The sequence below is a fragment of the Callorhinchus milii genome, unplaced genomic scaffold (genome assembly GCF_018977255.1).
Source record: "Callorhinchus milii isolate IMCB2004 unplaced genomic scaffold, IMCB_Cmil_1.0 Scaffold1, whole genome shotgun sequence".
Lineage (NCBI taxonomy): Eukaryota > Metazoa > Chordata > Chondrichthyes > Chimaeriformes > Callorhinchidae > Callorhinchus > Callorhinchus milii.
The window spans coordinates 51786932-51809351 of NW_024704742.1; the positions used below are offsets into that span (position 1 = coordinate 51786932).

Sequence of the window (22420 nt, forward strand, 5' to 3'; positions counted from 1 at the left end):
CTAATAAAGGGCAACTAATAAAAGCGCATTGACAAACTTTTTTTAGGGAATCCGCTTTATATCAGCAGAGTTATGAGTCTTTGGTTTCAATGAGCTCTCAGGTCAAGGTCTCGGGATTCAGTGTAATATGCAATGATTTCCTTTCCCATATCTGAATGTATTGTCCTGGACTGCCTCTAGGCCATGAGTTCCCATATGTTGCGCTGATTAGTACTTCCCCAACAAATACTGTCATTACACTTTACAGACAACTCTGTGGAGTACTTTAAGCCGTTCCAGCGCCTTGGGACATCCTGATGTGAAAATTTCCTGTTGTTGTAAAGTGGTAAGGCATTTTATCATATGCAAATCTTATTATTTAATTCATGTAATAATTCAAGTGTGGGCCAATTGAAAATGAGAAAGGATGAGAAAAGGTCATTTAGTCTTTGATATTCATGGTTGAGGCACGGAATAAGATATATCCCGAGAGAAAATTCTGTCATAATGGGACTTTATCAAAATATATTGAATAATAATGGTGTAGATAGAGCAATTACTTCATTGTCTGCCAAGCGTGTAAGATCAAAAAATACAGAAACATGTGGAAAGTCAACTTAGAACAAATATCAGAAATATATCTTCAGGCAAAGTTATAAATGCTTGGAATCTACTATGCAAGGTAATATAAGATAAACATTAGAGCTATTCAATATACAATTAGATGTCATGATGGGAGTTAATGTACTGTAGTGATGAAGTTCGATGGGCACAAGGGTCTTTTTGTCATTCAGAACTTTCTTAAATTCTTAAACCTATTTAGTAATTCAGTGCTCATCACTCCACGTGGTAAATGGTTTTATACATTATAAGCTCCAGTTTTCAAACTTATTTTGTACTTATCCCATTTCACATCAATCAGATTCTGTATCCTGACAAGTTCTACCACAATTTGAAGCAGTGGTATACTGTAAAGTGAATTGACTGTATATTTGTGGGCGAACGCGGCAGCCAATTGCACACAGCAATGTCCCACAAACAGTCATGGATTGAAAATGACCAATTTATTATTGTTTTTGGTTTTGGAGGGATTATTATTAGGCTCTGTGTGGAGTAAGGAAACTTGCCCAAGGTTTCGCCCTCTGCCTGGAATTGAACTCAGGTCTCTCACTTGCAAAGCGAGTGCTCTAACCACTGAGCTACAGGACTCCACGTTGGGTCAATGTGAGACACATTTAAGATTATATACAGTCAAGCCCCCTGTTAACAACCATCCTGGAACAGCCTGGTTTTCACACCAACAAACCCTTACTCAGAGGCCACCCTTATATAAAGGCTACTTTGGCCACTCCCGAGAAGTTGTTGAAAACGGGTTTGATTGTATTAATAAATTGTTGAACATTATATTGCCTTAGTCCACACTAATTAATATTTTAAATAGTTGAGACTACCTTAATAAGATTGATTCACAATCAAAACACAGTAAGCTTTGTTGCAGAAACTAAATAAATGCTGTACAATATTGATGTATATTGTTGTTAAAAGAAACCTTCAGATTCTTTATTAGGACTGAATGTGAACTAGTTTCCCAGAGGGACTGGCTGAATCCTGTCGCATTTAACCTTGCCAATTGTAGTCAGTACTTTCAGCTTTGCCCCGTATGTAAAAGTGTGTCACACACAATAATATGCTTCACAGGTAGAGAGGAAACAAGTAAAGATATCACTTGGGAATTTCAGTATAAACAGTTAGCAGAGCCAGACTGCAGACAGTCACTGATCAGCAAATTGTTTTGTTTTGCATCCAACTGTTCAACTTTCTGAATATTTATTCAGTGGGTAACTTTCACCATTCTAATCAAATAAGAGCAAAATGCACATCCAAATTGCATAAATCAGGGCTTCAATCTTTTCAAATCCATTAGCAATGAAATAAAAAAAAAGCCATTGAATAGGAGAACTGTGAAGGTTAATATGATACACAAAGATATTTTTACTCAAATATAAGCACAACCATCAAAATGTAAGGAGACGTCTATATAATCCTGGGTTTTGTTAGTGTAATACCATAGTCCATAGTCTCCAATAGGAATATGGCCTGCCTTTCCCTGGCACTCCATCGATAGGGCGCTTTCACTCATAAGAGGAAATCAGTCTGTAAAACTATTTTTGTCGTAATGTGTTTCTTCTGTATGCCTGGATTACCATCAAAATATATTCAGTGTATCCATGTTACATCTCTCTTAGAGGTTCTCAGACTATGGGGACACCTTCTTAGGGAGCTGTGGGCATGTCAGGGAAACTGCCAGTTGCACACCTCCCAACAGTCCCCGGTTTCATGGTGTCCCAGCAAAGTCGCTCCCCCAACAATCAAACACCGTGACAACCTTTACTGCTACAACAATCCCTGTGACAACGGTGAACTGACATAATCTATAATTGTTTGGGGTTATGATTTCCTAAAATGTTTGTGAAGTTTTATTTTAGCTTCTGCGATTTGTACTCTTTTTGAACAGTATCGTGAGATAAAATTTGTACTTTTGACACTCCTATTCTTATTTTGACTAAATTGATCAAAGCTCTTCTACTTTATTACTCGTATTCTTACAAAGCATAGGATTTTCCTTTCTTTGTCTTGTCTTTGTAAACTATGGGGAGCCATGTGGAAGCACAATTGTTTTTTTTCTTAGGCTCACTATGACAGTTTGAGAACCTCTGCTCTCGATCAACAAGTATTGACCAATCTTCCTTTGGGGTGGGGGAGAATGGACTTTTATTAGAGATGAGCTGACTCCAAGGTGATGTGTTTGGCAACAGAATGTTCCGATCAAGTCAATCTTCTGTGGCATCTTGGTAGTCCGATTCCTGAGCCAGGCGAGTCTGCGGTACTCCAGGGCACTGCTGATAAACCCAGGCTGACTTATCAGCAGGACGTGGGGGGGCAAGTCCCTGGGAAAATCACTGGGAGCAGAGATTCTTCTCACTCAACTGCTGTTACTCCAGCAAGCAAAACCCTAACTGGTGGGGTGGTCCTAGCTGAACATGCAGCGGGGATGTTTGCCAGAAAGTGCTTTCAATGGCAAGCTATGTGGGTTTAGTTAGTTAAATAGTAGCGAGACCTGAATGCACACTATGAGGTCCCCAAGACTTGGCTCTTACCAACATATACCTAATACTCCAAAACTAGGTAAGCAGGTTCTGTTTCTCCAGGGAGTGTATGTGTGTGCACTCCACTTTCAGACACAGGAAAATTTCCATGTTCAAGTTATTGTACACATGATCTACAAACTGATGATGGGTTTCTACACGTGTCACATACCTCTCTGACCCAAAACAAATTTTGAATCTGAACATATTACGCATCACTAACATTTTTATGCAATAATAAAAACAGGAAAATGTTAAATTTGTGAACAAGGATATTCCAGATAAAACAGAATCCTGAAATGTGTCACACAATTATGAACAAAATGTTCCTGTGTGCAGAATGGAGTGGCACTAAGCCACATCAAGCAGAAGGCTACAGAATTAACTTCTGGTCCAATCTGTGCTGAGTTACCAATTCCAGCAACCTGTTGGAAACTGTCCATGTGCGAAAACCAGGTGAGGTTTCAATTGGGCTCAGTTGCGAACTTCTTCCTCATTCATCGTTAAATAGCCTGTCAACACTCAGTGTTGAGGCTCACACACTAATCATGTTTACCTGAGAGTGAGAAACCACAAGGCAGTCAGCACCTATAGACCCACATCCTAGTAAAGGGCAAACTAAATTATTTAAATGCCTCCAGAAGAGGGGATGGAATGAAAAAATCTCAACTGTAGTGGAAATAATATTGAAACATTTGTATTTCAGATAATAAAAGTTAATCCCTCAGCTAGTTAGGTAATATTGTACATTGCATTAGTGCACAAATTAATGTACTGTGGTTGCACATTAATTTTTAAACACAGCACTGCTACCACCTGCTGTTGAAGCCCTGTACTGTATTTTGAACAAATATAAAATGGCACATGCTAAGGAAGTGACCTTGGTCTAAGAATATCCTGAATGTGCAGTCATAGGAATATCTGTGCAATTCTACTAGGATAGGGAAACAAAAACTATCGAGAGGGCCCAACCTGGAAGTGATGTCTGCCAAGGGTTAACCAAACACAAAAGTAGGTTTAATTCTTCACTTCACGTGTCCTGCCCTTCTTCACTTAGCATGCAAACAGCTGAGGTGCAGATTATCCTGAGCATCCTCCAGTGAGGAGCCTCTATAGTACAACCTTTTCAAATAAAACAAATTTCCAGTCCATACACAAACTAGCTGAGCTGCACCTCACTGTAAACAAACAACAACAACAACGGGTACTGTTTTGAGGAGAGAGGTCAGAGAGACAGGGGGATGCAGAGGAGTGGAGGGATTTGAATACAAGGGTGAGGATCTTGAAATCGATCCTCTCTGGGATAGGCAGCCAATGCAGTCTGGCAAGGACTGGGGTGATCGGGGAACGTAGTTTGGTGTGGGTGAGAATGCGGGTGGCAGAGTTTTGAATGATTTGGATTTTATGGATGGTGGTGGATGGAAGACCGGCGAGGAGGGCGTTAGAGTAGTCCAGCCGAGAGGTGACAAAGGCATGGACTAGGGTTTCAGCAGCTTTCGGAGAGAGGTATTGGTGGAGACGGGCGATGCGTCTGAGGTGGAAGAAAGCGGTGCTGGTGAGGCACCAGATGTGGGGGAGGAAGGACAATTGGGGGTCGAACCTAATGCCAAGGTTGCGTACGGGTTTGGAGAGTTTTAGGGGGAAGTCAGGTAGGTGAAGGAGGTGAGAGCCGTGAGATTTTAGATGTTGACGAGAGCCAAAGAGTATGGCTTCCGTCTTGTCAACGTTCAGTTGAAGGAAATTTGCGCTCATCCAGCCCCTCAGATCTGACATTGCAGGCTGACAGAATATCAGGGGACTGGGGGTCGCAAAGAGAGGTGGAAAGAGAGGAGAGGGACTGGTTGATGACGTCAGCCAGTAGTGGGCAGAGGAGGGGGAGCTGGGTGGGGAGGGGGTCGAGGCAGCAGGTGGTGGGTTTCATGGAGGTGATGGTGGGTGAGAGGGAGGAGGGAGAGATGGGGAGGAAGGAATGTAGGATGGGAGTGGTGGTAGGAGCAGATGATGGTGAGAGGGACAGAGAGGGCACGGTGGTGGGTGACAAGAGGCAGTTGGATGAGGTAGCCTGGTGGATTTTGTAAATTTTAGACGAGAAGAAGTCCATGATCTCCTCGCACTTGGCATTGGATATGAAGATTGAGGAGGCCTGAGGTGGGGCACGGAGGCGGTAGTGGGTGGTGGAAAAAAAGGACTTTTGGGGTTGTGTTTAGCCTCCAATGCCGTTCCTCAGGATTCAGGTTCATAATACAGAGCTGCCTATATTTAAATTGCCACACTACCTCAGAAATGGCTGACTGGTGGGAATGGGGAATATTTTACTAGTGCAGCAGAGCCTGCTTTCACAAGATTAGTTTAGATGAAGAAGGCCCTTTAGCCCATTATATCATCTTCTAGAAACTAACCTGATGGTTGTCCTACCACAGCAACAAGCTGTGTTGAAGTTACAGTATACTGTGTAGAATCAGAAGATGCTTGACTCTGCATCCAACTAGTTTGGTGGGGAAGGAGGGGAAGGAAGAGGAGGAAGATATGGTAAATTGTTCTGTTTCCCAACACTGAAATGGTTCACAGATTAAATGTTACATTTGCTTTAGTCACACCAACATAAGCATGTATTTAAGTAGTCATTAATCCCATGTGTTGCGTGACAAAATCAAATTATGCATCCCAAAGCAAAACAATTTATTAATGCAATACAGTGGGTGTTGCTGATTCAAAACACTTCACCAGATTGGCAGGATGCAGTTCACATCTGCATTTGCCTGGATGGCCAGACCTTGATCTCACTGGAGCAACTAAGAGAAGGGCAGGACATTCCTATAAAGACAGAAGTGGAAATTGGAGATTGAATGCTGTGAGAAACTTTTATGCATCTCCTAGTGGCAGGATTGAGAGAGGCACTGGCAGAGGCTGAGCAACTTTGACAGAACAATGAAGAAGGGAGATGAACTGAAATTATAAAGGGCAATAAAACTAAACAAAGCTTTAACAATACAAAAACAGATATTCTGACTGGTCACAATAATGGGAATTATGATGCTTAGAGGATGTAACAGTATCCAGATTGTCCACATTAATATAATAATAATTCTTGCATTTGATATAGCCCCTTACCCCGTCATCGAGACAGCTCAAAGTGCTTCACAGAATATATTGTAAAATTAAACGACTGTATATTTTGTAGGCAAAACGAAGTAGCCAATTTCCCACAGCAATGTCCCACAAACAGTCGTGGATTGAGTGACCAAGTTATTATTTTTTTAAGGGATTATTACCCCAGAAAAGTGATCTACCAATCGACTAACAACCGGGTTCCTACTTAATGTTAGGAAACCAGAGGCGTGTGGAGTAAGGAAACTAGCCCAATGTTTCGCCCTGCCCGGGAATTGAACCCAGGTCGTGTAGCTTGTGAGGCGAGTGCTCTAACCACTAAGCTACAGGACTCCACATAATATACATAAATTAACAAAGCTTTGACAATGTTAGTTCTTTTATTTATGAGTAATAGTGTTATCATCCAAAAGAAGCTCAGGGAAACAATCTGCAGTACCAGACATTTGCGTATACAATGCTGCATAAACAGGAAATGGCATGATTATAATTAGTCAGCCAGTACAAAAATTCCTTCTTCAAAAAAATCTAACCAAGTAGCCCATAAAAAGAAACCATTACTTAAGTAGCACCAGATCCTTTAACCAGATGGGTAATTAATAGCATTTCTATTGATCTAAAGCCAATATTTTCATGACAAATAACTTTAGTACTTCCCATTGATAAATGTCTCGCAATCCATTTGTACTTGTCACCTATACAACATGGGTTCTGCAGGCTCCCGGTGCTTCCAACACGCACAGGTCACTGAGCAGACATTTAACACAAAACCAATAAAAGCGTCTTTTAAAAAAAGTGCGTATAGAGGGTTTGATGGGGGTAAATATTACTCTTTTATCTGAACCTTTAAATTTAAATAGTCAGCAGAATGTAAAACAATGTGTCACAGTTACCAAAACAAAATGGTTGTACACTCCAGTGCTTACAGTAAAAGTAGTAGATTGTAATTTGTTTTCATTTAATTGAAGGTCTATTACAAACAAACATGAACTACAATACACACATGAACAAAGAAGTTTCAGCTCGTGTGTCCAGCACCACTGCACTTTGTTTATGAGCTGATGAATGCAGAAATTTACTCTTTTTGACAGTAGATGGCGCTATAGTCTAAGCCACTGATAGTGGATACTGACCTTCACCTCTGAAGAATGGATTGCAGTCCAGTCCCAAAAGATAGAAGATAACCTCTATACCCGACAGCTGTGAAGGATCACAAGTAAGATGAGTTCTGGCAGACTCAATGCACTTCACAGTGAGTTAGAGCTGCACTGTTCAGATGGTTAGAGGTTCTCACAGTGACCTTTGGCTCCTATCATACTCCACGTAGAGCAGGAATGCTTTAGACATGTCCAGAAAAGGAATAATATTCAGTCTGTAGCATTTGTTAGTCCTCACAGAATTAAAACCCCAAGTATCCTCAAAGGTGACTAAATCGGGATGATCGAGAGATGTATTTTATTTCTGATTACCTGACAGTACTGTGAACAAACTTAACAATACTATATAACACTAATATCAGAATATAAGCCTCTCATACTTAATGTCACTTTTAATAGTTACTATCAGGAATCTGAATTTAATTATTAGTAACAGAACATGAAAACAAAAATCAGCTGATGAAACTGATCATCCCCAAAGGATTTTGCTGGTACATATTGTATTTAATAACTGACCAAATGAAGATAACACAAGGTCCAAGCACAAATCTAAGTAAGAAACAGCTTGTAGTGTTGACAAAGTAGATTTTGAGTTTTCTTTTAAAATAGCTTCAAGTCCATTTCCCTCCCAAATTTAATATTTTTCAGATTTTTGGTATTCTCGAAAATGAAACATAAAATGCAACTTGAATACCAAGGGAAAAACTATATCAAATACAAGGATTGAAAACTAAGACATTCACTAATTTGCAACTAGTTTATAAAATCCATCACAGCTAGCTGCTCCAAACCGTACAGCTTTCTATCAGGAAGTGATTTTTTTATAGCTGAAGCCAAGTTTTGCCTCATGCTAATAAATGCACAGGAGCATCAAGTCCTGCTTTATGGAGAGACCCAGATGTCCGTCTTTTCTAAAGGTCATAGATCAAACACAAAGAGCAGAGGGAAGCTCTGACACAAAGTAATTGATGATATAGATTTAGAGTAACTGCTCATCACATAGAAAGGAATGAGGCTAAGATGTAAGGAAACTAGCTTAGTATAAAGGATATACAAACGAGTTTTACCCTCATTTATTTGCCAGAATTTGGAGGGATTTTATTTGATTCTTTAATAAATAGCCATGATATTTGTTGCTAAATAGTTCACTGTATCTAGTGCTTTCACACAGCAACTATTATGTTGACCAGTCACATAATAGAATTTCATTTTACAGTATTTATTAAGTCAGGGCTTTCAAAGGATCTAAAGTGTTTGTTTAATAAATAGTGGCTACAGAATTTCCAGGCAATTTTCCCTTCACAAGCTGCAGACTACCCAGAACTCTGTAACATGTGCCCTTTCCAGCACTAGCTCTGTGAACATAGCATTCCCATCCTCAAGCAGCTCCACTGGCATCCCCTAGCAGATCGAGTTCAAGATCCTCACCCTCACCTTTAAATCCCTCCAAGGTCTTGCCCCACCCTACCTTTGTAGCCTCCTAAAATTCAATGAATTTTGATTTTTAGTGGTATTATAATGCTTGAGCAAAGCACAAATGCCTTTCTTATCAGATTAATGGTTTGTAACCACTCTCAGGTATCTACATGTAATTTTAGAATTAATATTTTTTGTTTAAAGAGCTGTTTAAAATGATAGCTCCAATAATTGGTCCAGAATTCCTCCTTTTGAACCAAATAGTCCACTGCGCCACCCAGTGGCCAAGCTGAAGCATGGCACTTTGGAGGGCAGAATTCGGCCACAACCAGTAAAATATTCCATTAATTCTCTGCATTAACATTAGTAATAGGAAATAAACATGCACATTTTGGGAGTTGAATAGTTAACCAAAACAGATAAAAGTGTAAAAGAAAATGCTATGTGGTTCTAGCTGGTTAAACTCCACAAGCACTTCAAAGCACAACAAATGTTTGATTTCATGGGTAAATTCCACCGAAGAACATTTTTGATGGCAATTTTGGTTTTGTAAAACTGCATTTGCCTCAATAATTGCAACAAGCAGCACAAAAGTCAATGATAGCACAACAAAGCCTTCTGATCTTTTGTTTACACCTGCACTTTTTGTCAACGAATTAGGGTAAAATAGGGTGATTACTTTACAGGGGTATCTAAGTTATTCAAAGTGGCACTACCAAGTCAAGCTTCAATCACTAAATGTAATTCTATAAACTCTCAACCATTCTTATTCTAATTACAGTAATAACTGGGTGGTTAGCTGTTTCAATAGCAATTGGTAACTAAGAGACATGTATGACATATATGCTTACGATATCATTCTAAAAGTCATTTGATCTTATTCCTTTTCTCCATGCATTTTTCTTTTTTACTATAAGTTGTACACTTATAGTTTATCACAGACAGGTATTATATATGGAGTTCTTCAGTAGGTATCTATGTATAATCTATAGTTGTTCAAAGTTCAGAGGTTACTTTGGTTTTCCTAAAGCTATACATTTCAATTACTTTTATTAGTCTATTAATTAAATAAAAGTAAGGAATTTTCTATTGAGTGCCACTATTACTGTCCAGTACTACATTTTCAAAAACTCATGACCCAGTCCATCATTGAATTCATTGCTACCTCTTGCTGAGTGTCTAACCAGAGACTGGCTCATTTTATCATTTCTTGGTCACTGATAACTTACAACTTCGGTAATAGGTCTTAACATCAATAAAATGAGCAAAATATCTCAATCGTTACCATCTGAATGTCAGTTAAGAAAGTATAGCCATCTAACTGTTAAACAAATGAGTGAACATGCTGAGAACAATTAACCAGCACTTGGTACTTGGGAGGGAAATAGAGAAGTCGAGAGTGAACCAGTCAGGAACTGAAATCAAAATGTTTAGATCAATTCAATAGTGTGTTGGACACTGTAGCACAGATTTGTCACTAGAAAATTGCTGGAAGTGTGTTACCTGGATCTAGTACTTCAACATTGATACTAATCTGTGTGTTATATATTTTTCCAATAAGGTATCTGAACCCCGAATTAGCAGGTCCTCCTTGTTAACCGCTGATTTTTTTCAACCTGTTTGATGTATCCGTAATTCTATGTGTTTTGCAAGTTTAACTAAACATATACCTTTGTAAGGGCTCCCTTTCTTTGCAGGTTCATTGATGCAGACAATCACGACTACTATATCAAATGGAAGGATGATTCTTATTATTATCTGCATTGAGATAACCCAGTGGTAAAGGTGCTCTATTTGATCTCATTGAGTTAGGGACGAGATAAATAGATCAGGCAGAAGAAGCAACATTGCGAATGTGATAATGTTTTCAGTGGCTCAATTAAGCACAAGGTATTATTACAGGCATCGGTGGACAGCTTTATTTGGTCCCAACATCATTCACTGCTGAGAGGTTGGACAGGAGACAGTCTCACGTTGAAGCTAATAATAATCCTTGCATTTGATATACTGCCTTAACAAGCCAAAATGTCTCAAAACACTACAGTGATTACTGTTATGTACTGTGACTAAGTTGGTAGATAAATGTAACAGACAATTTGTGCTGATCAGTCGCCAGGAGGTGAATGAACAATTTAAATGGAGGATTTTGGCCAGGACACAAAAAGAAAGTACCTCCCTACTCTTTTCTAATAGATTCATGGGTTCTTCAACATCTGCTTGGGATGTCCTCCTGACATGAATGGCACTACTTAAACGCAATGTGTTGTTGTTGAACAGGCAGATTGGTTTTGGTTTTAATGTCTCATCTGAAAGATAGCACCTGTCAGTGCAGCACTCACCGAAAACGAGACAACTTTGTGCAACTTTCTGTTTAAATTTGCCTCTTTTTGATACAATAACTGAACCCGAGGATTTTCCAACTCTGTGGTGTCAAATCAATGTAACAGGGTTATCAGCTCCTGCCTTAATCTTCACAAAGAATTAAGCTAATATCTTTACTGAACTAAAAGGATTTCCTGCACCAAATACTGTATTCAGGTCACATCAATAGAAATATTTTTGGATAAAAAGAGAAAAATATAAGTCTATGGATGTATAAAATCCACCCAGCACCGATTTACTTTAAAACTAATCATAGCTGCAAACTAATGAAAGTGTCTAATAGTGAAGAAATATGACCTCAACATAGTGAGAATGCAGGAAGGAGGACGAGTGTGGGATGGCAGCACATTTGAAGGCCGGAAGGAATTATGGAGCAACATTGATAAAATGGAGGCAGTCAGAAAAGATTAAGAAAGAATGAGAGGATGGAGGCCACAGGGTTTAAAAACAACCTCCCCTTTAAGTGGGATAATAGTTAAGTCTTGGATGAACTTGATTTTTAGAGAGTTCAGAGCTGTTAAGTGTAAAAAATGTTTGGCATGAAAGAGGAAATTGTTACTTGGAAGCTACTTTTGGAATAGAGGAAATATGAGGCCTCCATTTGAGGTTAGAGATAGTAAAGTAGAGTATACAAGGGCACCCAAATATGAAATATGTAAGTCACTTTTTTAAAGCATGGTATGTAAATCTGTGTAAAATTACAGTGATGTATGAGGAAATCCCTTTACTTTAAGAATTTCAAATAGTTAAGTATTCTCGACAGATACAGGCTTTTTTATTCAATGGAAATTATGTTGTTTAGTACTAAAACTACTACTAATAATCATTTTTTGCATTTTTGATATAACGTCTTATTACATAGTCAAGATGTCTGTAAGCACTTCACAGGATTTGCTTTAAAGTCAGCTCTGCCATTGTTAAGTGCTCTGAGATGCTACCCTGCTTGGAGGGCACTATATAAGTGCAGGTTTTTGTTGCAAAGTGTATTGACTGTGTACATTGTAGGCAAACAAGGCAGCTAATTTGCCCACAGTAAATGTTCACTCGAACTCTGGGAGAATCTTCCTTTCCTTTTCAAATAGTGCCACTGGATCTTGTCTTTCAGCGCCTTGGGACGTCCTCCTGACGTGAAAGGCGCTTTATAAATGGAATCTTGTTGTTGTTGTTGTTGTCTTAATAGGCAAATAGGGTTTCACTTTAATGGATTAACATCTTATCTGAAGGATGGCATTTTCAACAATGCAGTGTTCCCTCAGCACTATATCGGAATGTCAACTTGGACTGCAAGATCAAACTCCCAACATGGCGCTTGAACCCATAACCTTCTGACTCAGAGGCACGAATGCTACTAGCAGAACCGTTGTGGGTCTTGTAGGTGGCCATAAACAATCCTCTTTTGAGAGGAAAGAAAGCCAGCAGAATTAATATTGGAGTATTGCTGTTTTTTCAAAGAAATAACAAATAATCCAATCACAATCTTTATGTTGAGTGCTCTTTGCAATGCCCTGACCTGACTCGAGTCCCTCCCAACAATTTCTGCCTCACACACTATCATTAATTTTGATATAGAAATATAATATCTAGAATGATAGTTTCCTACTGTCAAAATCACCCTAGTAACCCAAATGCATAATTTGGAAAATCTCAGGTTATTTTTTTTTACAGCGTGTAAAAGAAGCTGTGGGTATGGAAGGATATCATGTTAACTTGTGTAATAATTTATTTTTTAAATTATTATTGTGGCTAATTACAGAATAGCAATGGGTGCAAATATCCTGAAAACTGCAGACTCTCTCAAATTCTGAGACATTATCCCTGATGCTGGTTCCTTTCCAATGTGTCTGAACAGAATCTCACTCCTCATTTCAACTGTAAAATGGAAGGAAAAGAAAATGCAAAAAAGTTTTGAAAGCTCAAAGTGCTTCCATAATGTTAATATGAGGAGCATTATGATTTTTATAAAATTTCTTCACAAGAGACTCTTACATAATTTATCCCAATCGTTGTGAATCGTAAACATTTATTGGGCAGGCTGGCAGCCGAGGAGAAGTCACCATCCTATTTTTAAAGCATGATCCAAAATGTTCATTCAAGGTAAATTACAGTTCATCGCATGCATTTACAGGGCTAAAATAGTCTTGGCTGAACTGGGTTGCTTTTAAAATCTCCCAGGGATGTAGTTACTTCATTATGCCTATATTATTCAGATTGGGTAAGCAGCTTCGGAAAATCACATTTTCTAAAACAATGGTAAACCAGGCTTGAGGGGCTGTTCTTATGTTCCTCACATCACACAAGTCTAAAGCAGACAAGTTTCAGTCTCACAATGCTGTAAAAAAAACCCTATGACCTCAGGACTACATTGCCCTAGTTTACACAGTCAATGGCATGTGGAGCTTTACTTTTCTGCAATCTAGAGTACTGGCTCAGTTAGTAGCATTCAACAACAACAAGATTACATTTGTATAGTGTCTTTCACGTCGGGAGGATGTCCCAAGGCGCTGGAGTCAGACCTCTAGAGTCAGAAGGCTGTGGGTTCAAGCCACATATTGTGACTCGGAACTCATAGTTTAGGCTGGGATTGCAGTCAGTGCTGGGGAAGTGCTATGAATCACATTCAATGTCAACTAACTTCTCAACTTAATCAGCTGGGTTATGAATTTATTGAAGGCCATAATACACTCAGATTTAGTTTACATTTTCAAACCACTCAAAATATATTCATAATAATAATAATAATCCTTGCATTTGATATAGCGCTTTTCACGTCGGGAGGACGTCCCAAAGCGCTTCACAGAACACACTGTAAAGTGAATTGACTGTATATTTGTGGACGAAAGCGGCAGCCAATTGCGCACAGCAATGTCCCACAAACAGTCGTAGATTGAAAATGACCAATTTAATTATTGTTTTTTTTTGAGGGATTATTATTAGGCTCTGTGTGGAGTAAGGAAACTTGCCCAAGGTTTCGCCCTGCCAGGAATTGAACTCAGGTCTCTCACTTGCAAAGCGAGTGCTCTAACCACTGAGCTACAGGACTCCACATGGTTTGATGTTGCTCAAGGATGTAATGAACTTAATGTTCATATGATTTTCATAAACTGCTCAAACATAGCTGGGCTCTTTGGTGGTATTCAAACTTCTAAATTGTGTTAGATCCGTTTGACACACACACACACACACAGTCTTGCTAACAGTCTGATTTGTTGGGAGTCGTTTACAAACAAACTTCAGTGAAAGGGAATAGCATTTGTCTGGATCGGATTGGATCTCTGGATATTATTGTAAACTTCTTCTAATATTATTATTATTTTTATTATTGTAAAAATAATTAAATTCACAATATCAGTCTTTTTGTTGTGGTGCCTTCATTCAATAACACAGATTCCTAAGAATGTTGATCTCATTTATTGGAAGAAGTTATTAAACATTCGCATTTGAAAGCAATGTTATGGACAGTATTTGCTGCTGCTTGGAGAAACAGGCAGTTAATTCTGTACACATTTTGTGGACTGTGATTTGTTTTGCCTCCACTGGTGGAATTTCATGGCCTGCTGAGTTTTGACATAAATCCATAACAAGAAAAATCTGCCTTGGTTTTAGCCAAAGTTCATTAATTTCTATCATTTCACAGTAAGACTGAGAGCCAGTTGAAAAAATGGTCAACTGCCATTGCCACTGCAGCATGTATGTGGTCCAAAGGATGGAACCCATAGGTTACAAATTGCAAATAACTTTTCTTTTATTTAGTTTGAGCTTGTATCCCGTAACTTTAGATCTGATCATGGGGACAAAGTCCCGGGGCGAGGTGGAAGTCATCGTTCCAAAAGAAGCAGATGATCTGCACCACGAGAAATGATGCTGTTCAAAATAACTGCTAATATTTATGTCTCGTTGAGATACTGATGTCCTTCAGCATTTTAGAATTTGAATGTTTGGTGGTCAGTGAAGTAGTTCATTTTAATTGAAAGATTTCTGTGATTTGCATCTTCAAATGTTTTTAAGCACATGTCTGGCTAAATAAGAGTATCCCCACAACGAGGAGCTTCATTTAAAGTTGATTTAAATGAATATTTCCTCAGGGACCAATTAATTTTCCACATATTCAGTTTTTACTTAATTGGAACTTCTGCAGTTGATTAAGTTTAACCTTTCATTCTTTGGCAAAGGGAATAGGGCTTCTACTTAATCACTGTTTTTCTATTTTTGTTTTCCTTTTTGATGCTTTTTTAAGGCACGACCACAGAACTGTTGAAAGAGAGGCAAGATAACCATTTACAGGCATTTTTAATTCAAAGGTGAATGATATCAAGGTGGGCAAAATAGCACTTTCCTTCCCTTTCTTCCTCACATCTGACACAAACTGAATTATATTATCATCACAGCACACAAAAGGGTTGTGTGGTGGAAAACACATTTGGATGATCATAGATTGGAGATTGTACAGGAAATTCACAAAATGATTCATCATCCTACTTTATTAGGTGAGTACACGTTCGAAACTTTTGGAAAGGAGACACGAGGAGAGAAGAATGAAGAAAAAAAAATATTTCAGTTAAGATAACTTTCCTATATTAAACCCTAGATGGACACCATCCTCCTTGGCTCTTGCTGATGTCTCCTTTCTTCCGGCTCTGACCTCCTCAACCTCCCTGGCCTCCCTCTCAAACTCTCCAAATGGGGCACACCATTCGCACCCAGTTTGGTCACCAGCTTTCCTTTCTTCCTTACATCTGATCCCTCACCAAGACCACCTTCCTCTTCCTCCAGCATATTGTCTAGATCTGTATCACACCCAATACTGCTGAAAATTCATTCATGCTTTAGACACATTCGGGTTAAAGTTTTTCAACGCACCCTCACTCTTCTCTCTATCTTCACTATTTACAAGCTGCAACATCCCAAACACCACCTCCTGTAATCTCACCTGAACCAAACTCTGCAAGCCCATCCCCAGTAATCATCAGTTTCCACCCTCTCCCAGTGGATCAATTTCAAGGTCCTCATCCTCATCTATAAATCCATCCACTGCCTGGCACACCTGGGAAAAGGGCTGAGAAATGTCACTGAAAGACAACTCAAGACAACTGTTGCTATAGAGCTTCCTGCTCTTCTGCTTTTCAAGAGCATCATCCACAGTTTACATAATCTCCTATGAGAGCATTTTGTTATTGATTGTATTTGACAACAATTCACTGTTGTTGGCACCCGATGCAGAGAATTGGTCACAGACTCCATGGCTGCTTGTTGGACATTGCAAACTGACTGCTGTGTTTCGTCGACAAAATACAGTCCAACCATTTTACAGTGTGCAGCGCTGTGAGATGTCTCATCAATGCTATCTGGGCCAATGGAGCGGGAGGGTGCAGTCCAATGAGCCAGAATTTCCAGCTATGTGTAATTACAATGCTGGTATTGGCATTAACTGGCTTTTTTCATTGCTGAAAAATGCTGGGAACGGCACTCTAGTTGTTCGAACTCCACAAGCAGAAGATATCGAATAAGCTATTTTCTGCTTCCAGGATTCAAACTAAGTCAAAGTTGATATGTGCTGCTGGAGGTCAGCAGCCACGGTGAAAAAGGGGGATGCATACTCGGAGAGTGGGCTGGTGGGAGTCTACACGTGAGTGGGCCCGCAGACATGTTTTATAATTTTTCAGTTTCAAGCCTGGTGCAGCTTGGGTTGAATTCCGGAGTCTGGTAAGCCGAGGGTTTGCTGTCTTAGAAAATAACCAGCTTTGCATTAGTTTTAATTCTTCCTGTAAGATTTTTCAGATCGCTTTTCTATTAGAAAGTGTGCGGAGTGTAGAAGAGCTCTCATTTTTGACTTAAAAGGTAAATGCACCGTTTGCCAAGGACCTTTGACTTACAAACAAGAAGAAAAGGACTTTAAGAGGAAATGTATAAATGTTATCTTATCACTCAGGAAAACAGGCCGGGAAACCATCTCGAACTAGTTATCTACCCTTGAATTTCCTGCTCCACTAGAAGCTTGCCAACTGACGCAACCATATCCATACGTGCATACCCACACATGCAGCTTGCCTGAAACCATTTAGTAGACTTGAGGGACTGATTGCTTCCTGTAACACTCTAATTCACAGATTTTATGACACTATCTGAAGGGAGTTTTTCCCAGTGTCCTAGCCAACAATCTTCCAGTTTAATTGCTTATTTAACTCATGACTGTATTGTTGGACCTTGCTGGCTTCTGTAGAAATAGTCACGACAGTTGACAGTAATTCAATACAATAAAGTATTATAAAAATAAAGGTATTTCTTGTTATTTACAGATCAGCACTTAAAAATCAGATTAAATGGAGTCATCTTCTTTTTTAAAATGCAATATTTTCATGAAGATCACACATCTTCAATACTGAAATAGAAAACACTTAACTCTTTACAGAACTGCGACTCTTAGATCACTGGTAGGCCACATTTGGAATATGGTGTACATTGTGGGCCCTTACGTTCAAAAGAGCATTAATGTACTGGAAATGGTTCATAGAAGAATGACAAAGAAGATTTTTGTTAAGTTTTGAGAGAAATTTCACTACAGAAAATAACATGCAAATGTGCGGAGGGAGGGAAGAGAGAAGATAAATTGCAGGCATTTAAAATGTAAGGAGGCTATTTGACTTAGACTACAAGGGCAGAATTCGAGGACATATGTTTAAAATTAAAAAGCCTCAAGAAAAACTTGAGATTAGAAGGATTATTTTCTTCCACAGAGTAGTGGATATGTGGAACAGACATTCCAACAAAGCAATTAGTGCTATGTTAATTAACATCTAAAAGAAATGGTTGGGAACAGTATTGGACTTGACAGGAGTAGGTACAGCCTGAGATGAACAATTATTCCATACCAGTCCTGGTATTGGTAATCTGGTTCCTGAGCCAGCTGACTGCACGACACCTTCAAGGATGTGTATGTTTGTCACAGCCAGGTGGTGAAAAGTCATCCGTGATGCCTTCTATAGAATTTTTTTTACAGCACCGAAGGCCATTCAGCCCATTGTATCTCTAGTTGAGTGCCTACTGAGCTAAGCTCACACATGAGCCTCTGGTCACTTGCGGGGATCCTGGAGGGCAAAATGTGCCCAGAAGAACCATTTCTCAGCAAGAGGAGGCCAGACCGTGATCAAAGAGGAATGGGGTCAGAATCAGAAAAAAAGAATTGGACACACTAACTTGTAAACAAAGATTCTGGTGAGGCCTCTGTTGCTGTTTACAAGCTCAGAAAGTGATGTTTAGGAATACTGTACTGCATTCTGACTCACTATGTCGTATAGCTTATTCTCTAACCAATTTTGTTTGCACATTTAAATTATGCAGCATCTGTACACTTCAGTGGTGTATCCCTGCTGGAAGAAATATACCTTTACAGTGAAGACAGCAGGCATGTGGAGAGGTTTCCACTTACAATTCCTCATCCTGTTCCCACAATGATCTATTTGCACTGAGAGAGCAGAGACAAAATAATAGAAATATCTTTCACCAGTGAACTTGCCAATATTTCATGTAAATTGTCACAAAGCAAAATACGTTGCTAAATAAATAGACACTTTGTTTGGGGAGTTTTGGGGTGAGACTTTGTTTGCCCTTGAGATTTCTTACATATTGGTAGTTGTCACTCAGCTTAAGCTAAGGACTTGTTCAACAAGTTTCTGAGCAAAAGCTACTCAATATTTTACAATAATCCTTACATTTTGTATAGCACCTATTGCATCAGAAGGATGTCGGAAGTACTTCACACAACATAATGCACAGTGGAGTTACTGTGTGTTGTGTGAGTAAATGCTGATTTTGGTTTAACATCTCTTCTGAAGGACTGCATTTCCAACAATGCAACACCCCCCCAGGGCTACATTGGAGCCAGATTACATACTTGAGTTCAAAATTCTACAAGACATTTTTTTTCCACCGATTTTTAGTTTTCAAATGTAAATCCTGGTATTTTTAACATCTTCCTTCTCACTTGGAACATCTTTACTGAAAATAGTAATTGGCTGCTACCTCTCTAGGAGGCTGAGAGGTGTTTCCTTAATTTTGTTAACGTTTTGATGTTTGCAGGTGGAATTTTAACCCTCTCTCAAGGTGGAAGAGAAAGCAGGAGCTCAACTCTCATGACTGTGTGTAGCAAGTTCCACCTTCTGATACCAGGATACTTTCAAGGGGTTAAATCCACAAAAGAATAATAAATAGGTCAAAATTCAAGAGGGAGGAATGTATTAACTGAACAAATGGTCCCTGTAGTATCCTAAAAAGACAAACATTAATCATTTTCACTGCTGCTATTTCCCAATATCACGTCAACAGTAGAAATCCCACCATGCAAAGCAAGTTAGTAAGATTTCCTTTATTTTTATTGGAACAATAATCAAGTTCTGTTCACTTCCCTGGCTGACTCAGCTCCACTCAGACAAAAGTACTACACAATACAATTTTCCTTCTCCAGTCACCATGCACTGTCTAGTAACATAACCACATGCATATACTTTAAGGACTCATAAATCTGTATTTCGTAACTTCATCTCCGATCTGGAAGTCATATGCTTAGCGTTGTTGCAGCCAACTTGCTGTTTTAAAGGTGTCCTTCAAGGTGGGGGTTAAATTTGAATTAAGAATTTTATACAATGCACAGCAACACACTTTAGCTATGGCTGTTCAAGATTTAACACACAATTTAAAGTTGCTTGTAAAAAGTGTTTGTGTAGCAGGAAACACAAACAATTTTCTGATATCTCAAGAAAACGTACTTTTAGTAAAAATAATCTTTCAACTACTTGCAGAAACTCTGCATACCAACGCATGGAAAGAATTCTCAACCGTCAATGGTTTGATTCTGTGGATTGCAATGTAATGAAAAAGCAAGAATGGTTGTGCCAAAAAAAACTTTTTTTCTCCTCCAGTATTAGTGTCATTTGATACCATATTATAAGATAAACTGCATCTTCCAGGTGGCCAAATAATACAGACTAGGCCTACAGTTTCATGTTTCAATTTCTTATTTCATGTCAAAAAATAACAAACTCCTAAGCAGCTGCTAAGAATGCAACAATTATCACAAACTCCTTCCATGAACAGAGATGCAGGACCTCAACATCTGTATGTATACCCACTCAGGAGAACTGGAGTCCATTTCAAAATACCCAAAGAATATATATAGAACTTAACAACTGCCACAATATGCAAGAGTAGTGATTTAATCATGTAGTATGGCAGGTTTGATGTTATCAACTTCGAGATTAGTGGTCACTTTATAAAAGGAATGTCTGACTGCCAAATTCTCAATTTAATATCATAAACTCTCTGCCTCAAGACAATTTTGATTATCATTGTAATTTTTATCATAAAGAAATTTTGTTCAGTATTACTGGCTGTGTTGGTTGCCCGCCAATGGTCAAATGCAATATTTCCATAATTATAAAAGTCTAAATAAATCATATTGGTGCATTTTATGGGGAAAGTTACCAAATGCTGGCAAATCTGTTATCCAAGCTTTCATTAACTCCCACCTGGACATTTCAAATGGGGCTTAGTTGCTGACTTCAAATAGATCTTATTTGATTGTGCCATATTTGTCTGAAAGATATTCTCAATTGTGTACAGTTGAGCCTGAATGATTAACTCAAATGAGGACACAGTGACATTGTAACAAATTGACTGTGTGGGAACCTAACATAAACAGCAAGCATTTTATTATACTCTGATCCTTTAAAATTAAATACTAACCTGAATTGGAACATGAAAAAGGCCCATTTCTTCCAATAATCTTGTATGTGTTCCAATAGTCTCTTCTTGGACCCTTCAAATCGTTCTTTAAAGTTACTCCAAGGTAAATAAAAACTCCTGAAGCTATGTCACCTTGCACCTTACATTATTCATCCAAACTTTCTTGATGTGATATTTCTACAAACTCATCAATTCTGAAATCATCATGTCCTACACACCATTCAATCATATTTAACTGTTCTCAAAGTTATAACCCTCACCCAGTACTATCCAGTTATTCATTCAACTCTTCTTTTGAAGTTAAGTGAGCAGGCATTAACTGCTTTGATCAGGGATTCTATTCCACAATTGCTCCATAAGAATAAAAAACTACCAGCCTCAATTCTTATGGAAATCTCAGTGCAGGAAGAGACCATTCAGCCCACTGTTTCAGTGCCTTGGTGACCTACTCCTCGCTTCATATGCTTTTTGTATTTTTTTTCTTCATGTGCAAATCTTCAAGCATTCTGGGATGCTGTGAGAGGGGCGCTATATAAATGCAAGTTGTTGTTGTAAATATAATTCCTTTTAAACATAATTACTCAGTTTCACGTTTTCAGACAAATATGGCACACTTTACATATGCTAATAATCCTTCATGTAAAAGGTTTCTTATCATCTTTGCTTTATGCAATAATCTTGAGGTTATGCATGCTTCTTCTTCCATGATGCCTGTTCATTTTATATTCTTGTCCCCTAGTACTGTCCTCATAATCAGAGTAAGCAACTTGCTTACATTTACATTACCTATTCCACACCAGCATTTTAAAAATCGGAATCATATTTAATCTATGAAATCATCATGTCCTACACACCATTCAATTGTATTGAACTGGGAATAGTGTGATCACTCTTTTTGATCCCTTGCAATTTTTTTTCAAAAAAAAACTTTTTTCAAGACCCTCCTCTTCGACCATACCATCAATCACCCCCTTCCCCTCCCCTCCCCCCAACCCCAGCTCGGGTCTGAAATGCTGTACTCTGTCCAGTGCCTTGGGACGTCCTCCCGACATGAAAGGCGATATACAAATGTAATCTTGTTATTGTTGTTACAGCACACCGATGTTCATTTAGAGACTTTCCAACAGACAACTGGACAGTAAGATCGACAGACCTTTAGAGCATGGTCCTTCAATCACTCTGCCAACCAAGAGAAGGTACACATCTATTAAAGAATAAAATCTGTCCCTTCATTTCTGCTGATGACTCGCAAGGTGAATGTTGATGGTATTTATGAGGTGAACCTCAGATCTCACACATTTATAATGAACACTTTTCTTTTTTAAAAAATACCTAAAGATATATACCCCAATGAGATTCAACACTCAAATCAACATAGCATGACTGCTTTCATGAAGTGTCAATCCGCTGGCAGATGTGGAGCAGATGTTGAGCACAACGGTATTCTACTTAATTGTTCACTCAAAGGAACAAATATTGGAGGACTTCCTCTGGCCA

The 22420-nt window shown here is 38.8% G+C and overlaps 1 protein-coding gene across 1 annotated transcript in view; it reads right to left on the bottom strand.

Annotated features, from left to right (window-relative positions):
• The window catches only part of scfd2 (sec1 family domain containing 2), a 168532-nt gene that overhangs the window by 37816 nt on the left and 108296 nt on the right, over nucleotides 1–22420 (bottom strand). The gene's annotated exons all lie outside the window — the stretch shown is intronic.